Raw genomic sequence first — 5,086 nt, 5'->3', positions numbered from 1 at the left:
TTGATGTGTCTCTCTGAGGAATGAAAATATTACAATGCAATAAAAGATGTGAACATAATTTCGATATAATAAGATATATAGGAGGTAAATTTCTACTTGTAAATCATTCTAAGTCCTTAAGGTTCTAGAATATAAAAGAATAAACATTTGGTGAGAGAGTTCAAGCAGTACAGATGGGACTGGCAACAAATTTTCCTCTTTGGTCTTGGAAATAAAAAAACAGATAGAGAAATCTACTATTCACAACACAGCTTTGGTTACAACAAATGTAGGTGAGATATATCATTTTGAAGGTTCTCAAAGGAAAGAAGATGCCTGACCAAACACATTAGGCAACAGGATGGATAGTCTTAGCAGAACCAAGGGAAAGGCTTTTTGATTTGTTCTTTCTAAATGGGAATGACACTGTGTTCGGCCAGAATAGCCTCACAAAATTTCTGAATCAGTTATTTGGTCCAACAACAATAGGGTTTTTTCATCTGTGTTATCTTTCCTTTTATGGCCACTTGGTCCCATTTTGGTTGTTTGACATGTTCAGTGTTTTTACTTCTTGGCTGACACAAGGGTCCAAGTAAGCATATGTGTGTCCTGGTTTTGTGGCTTTGGGAGAAGATTGACCATTTCTTTGATGGATAGAGCACAATTTCATGCATTTCTGTCTTTGATGTTTGTAGAGTCACTGACATATACTTCATTGTCTTGTTGTGGTGTCTTTTAATGGGTGATAGGTTGTGGACATTTGTAATGATAGAGTATGAGGTTGGTCAACTGGAAGGAAACTTTTTGGATTCGATGGCCAACATTTTACAGTTTTGGGGAAGTCTATAACATGTAATAGTGATAAAGAGTAGTTTTTGCTGTTTTGTAGATCCATAAAGTGTGTACAATTGCTAAGAAATACTGAAATTCGACACATTTTGGGATCAAATCATTGATTGGTCTAAAAATACAACAGTTACTGCTTGCAGCAGTTCATTGAGGGGTTCATTAAACCATTGATAGTTGGAATATTAGTTTTCCAGTATATTAACGTTGACACTGGTGAGAATACATGTAACTAAACTTTAACATTTATCAGGAGGGTAGTCTTGTCTCTGGAGTACATAAGGGTGTTGAGTTCCTGTGATTGTCATATCTGAGTACTGGGGTATAAATTACATTCACCATTGGTCATCACTGAGTGAGTCTCGATGCCCCCCTTGTATTGTCTTCCATTTGTATGGAATGGTCACTTAAAGCAGAACCACACAGATAAAACTAAGAATATTTCAAGTGAAAATATTTTGTTTCTCTATGGAAATCACTCTTAGTAGTAATTAAAGAAGGCTTTTGTACATCAAGTGGTCAATTATGGCATACAATGGTGCTTTTTATGGTTCTTTTTCATAAATTCCCCTATTCTGTAGAACCTGTATTTGGTAGTATACCTGTATTAAGTGGTCATCTGCCATTCCCTATGGGGGACCATTTAAAACCAGCTTTACTGTATCTGGTTGTTGCCTCAATCTGTGGTATTCTGCTTGTACTTTTAGATGTGCTATGATGTGTCTGGTTTTAATTGTCCAATCTGGCCCTTAGTTTAAATGGTGTTGCCTATGGATTTTGAAGCTGACTGCAATCTCATTTACTGCTGTGATTTGCTAATCTGTGTGTACTGAGCAGGCCTATTCTAGCCTTATGGGAAATTGTGGTCTTTGGATTTCTGGAGTTGGTAGTTTTCCTGGTTACACTAGTTTCTGATCGAAGAAATTTTAAAGAAAAATCCTGATAATGTTACCCTTGGCGGGCTAAAAGGAAACAGTAGTTATTATTATTATTATTATTATTATTACAATAACTATGAAACACTGACAATATTTATAACGACAATAAGACTGCTACAATTCTATGTCTTGATCAGACTCCACCATGGACTGGGCATTGCTTTTGTTAACATTTGACTGCTGTTGTTCGCCTTATAGAGGAAGTCAATATGACTTTGCAAGGTTTGTTTGCAGAATAAATTTTCCACATACATAATAAATATTCAAGCATTCTGGTTTCTTATTGTATTCAACATCAATTTAGAGAACTAATAAAAAGTATGGTTTGAATAAATAGATCAAACAATACAGAGCTCTATATACAACAAAAGTTATAATTAAAATTTGAGTTGTTTTGCTGCATAAGGTACTCTTGTATTCTTGTTCTACTTTGGATGAAGGACTGACAAGATGAATTTGCCTCTTGAATGAGCTCAGAGATGGTAAAGTTCTTAGTTTAGTTGAGAGTTGATTCCATAGCCTGGGTCCAAAACATCTTTATGAGTGTTTCCTTAATCTTGAAGGGTTAAAATACTTACCTCTGAGGGTGTAAGGAGAGTTTTTCGCAAGGATCAAATTTATAATGCTCTGAGGGCAGAGATTGTGAGTCAGTTTGAGTCAATTGCAAGGTTACCCCCAGCATTAAATTTGCTGGTACCCTTAAATTTTCCTAGGTGAAGAGAGGCACTGTGAGAGTAAAGTGTGTTGCCCAAGAACATAACATAATGTCCCCGTCCAGGGCTCAAACCCGGACCACTCAATCCAGAGTTGAGTGCACTAACCATGTGGCCACTGCACCTCCCACATGTTTAGCATATGCTGATAAAAATACCCTTTGGCCAGCAGGCCAAAGGTGAACAAAGAAGTAACTGTAATGCCATATATAACAGGAGCCTTCTTTCATACAGGGTAGACAATTTATCCACTCAAGTAGCTGACCATGGGTGGATTTGCTATTTTGAAGTCTGCACACTATCCACTCTCCCTGACAAGTTTGAGCTATCTTATTGCTTGCTTGGCAGAAATGTCACATGAGATGGCAATAGAGGAAAGGTGGGAACAACTGCACTTTTGAAAAGTTGTAGGTTTGGGGTTGTAAGCACAAGGTTCGTTAGTCTCACTATCTTTTGACGCACTTTCTTGCATATGATTGTAATGAGCTCCAAAGACGTTTAGTATCACTAGGCTTTAATCACGAAAAGCAATCAAGATGGTTTACTAGCGTGGTCAACAATCAAGGTAGAAATGCATCATGGAAACTCAGTCAATCAGGATCGCACAGCATGATGGCTTACACGATATTTTTGTGTGCACCAAAATCAAGTTTATTATCGATAGTGACACCCAGAGGTTCAAAACTTTTTAGTGTTTCAATGATAATTCCTGGAACATTCACATTAATCTTGTTGTCCACCTGCCTACCACTATTAGTATGGTATAACCCCAAGTAAGTAATAGGATTATACCATAGGAAATTTTTGTGGTGTTCACTTTGAGACTTTTGTTAATGGTAGACATATCTTCACTGAGTTCAGAGTGCTGACGATCATCAGCATATATGCGTCCATTCTCGTTAATTTCATATGCTGTCTTTATGAAAATTTTCCAAGCAGCAGTCCCAATGCCGAGACTTTGGGACAACCTTTTGCCCAAGTAACTTTTTCATGACACCACCTTCACTCTGTTGGAGGGATTGCACAAGAAGCTGTGTACCAATTTGATTTCTGTAAGTCTTTATTGAATTTGTTGCCAATGTACATACATAAATAATGGTAGTAAATAAATCAAATCAGAAATATCAAATAGAAATGGGTTAAGGATGTAAGGCCCTCCATTTCCATTCAACTTTAGACGATCATGTACATCAAAATTAGTATGTACAAGATTTGATCTACACTAAAATTATGAATGAAATATGGTGAATAAATATGAAAATAAGAATATTCAATATAACAACCTAATCATGGATCTAATGGTTGGTATTATACCACCAGTGAATGGAAAAGTATCTGAAGTTATAGGTAACTGATTTCAGGCTACTACTGAAATTGGGTAGAACGATATTTCTAAACATTGAAACTGGTCTGGTCTTTAAAAATGGGAGTGCATCAGGGACTCGTTGCCTAATTTCATACCATTATTTATTAATGTAGGTTAAATTAGGGCAGCCCATAGGGCTGATGTGGACCTAAAATATAATACAATTCTTGTTATAAAATAGTACAAAGATTATTACAAAATTACATTGATGAAAATATTTTAATAATACAATATAAAATATATAAAAGTAAAATATATAAAGTAAATATATTAAATGATTCACTTCTGAAGTTCTTTCATAATGATAGTCTTAATAATAAATAAAATCATTGTCTTTATTCTTATTTAAAATAGCTTCCTTGTCAAAAGTAAAGTTATTAATATCCACAACAGACTTTCTTAGAATGTTTTTGAAGGCATCTGTGTTTACTTCGGAAATTTTAACTTTGCTGTTCAAATAATTCCAAATATGAGGGCCTCTATATTGAGCTGATTGTCTGCCAAAATCAGTTTTAATCCTCTTAATAGTCATTTGATTGGGTATTTATTTATTTATTTATTTATAAGCTTTGCCAAAAACAACTTGGCAGGAGAGATCTCACAGAGCTAATGTTTCATTAACAAGACTCTACACAATCAAACAAAAAAAAAACAATTACAAATTACAATCACAAATTACAATCGAGTGGTAGGAATTATGTGATTAGAAATGGTTAATTAGCAACAGAGTTTGGCTAGTAATGCTGTTATTGGTCTGCTCATATGACATTTTATGCAGACACTTTTGAAAGTTTGTGGAAATGCAGGATCATACACAGTTGAAGTTAGATCTAGGTAATATTTCTTCAAATTAGTTTTTAAAAACATTAATAGATGGCGTATTGACCCTCAAGTATTCTGGAAGTGTATCAAATGTTCTTGAGGCTCTAGAGTAGAAACTCTTCTGGAACGTAACAGTCTTAGCTTTAGGTATATCTAACAAAATACTCTTTGATGAAGCAGTATGTCTAGTTACTCTAACAGGTTTAGATATCTTAAATTGGGTGTCAGTATTGTTGACAATTGATTTATAAGTATAAACTAAATCTAGGTATTCGTGCCAATAGCAAAGAGGTATGAGTTCTGTGAGTTTTAGTCTCTCTTTGTACGAGATGTCAGTTCTGTATGGCAGTGAGAGTATATACTTGGTGGCACGCCGTTGTACTCTTTTGATGATCTCAATCAGTGTCACGGACTGAGGAGCC

General features: G+C 35.2%; 1 pseudogene; it reads right to left on the bottom strand.

The window, feature by feature from the left end:
- Positions 1 to 4,559: 4,559 nt before the first annotated feature.
- LOC148723591 (uncharacterized) overlaps positions 4,560 to 5,086 on the bottom strand; it is a 978-nt pseudogene continuing 451 nt past the window's right edge.

This window comes from Stylophora pistillata, chromosome 9 (genome assembly GCF_964205215.1).
Source record: "Stylophora pistillata chromosome 9, jaStyPist1.2, whole genome shotgun sequence".
NCBI classification, from domain to species: Eukaryota; Metazoa; Cnidaria; class Anthozoa; order Scleractinia; family Pocilloporidae; genus Stylophora; species Stylophora pistillata.
The sequence above is the reverse complement of the archived record's forward strand: the minus strand, read 5'-3'. Positions and strand labels throughout refer to the sequence as shown.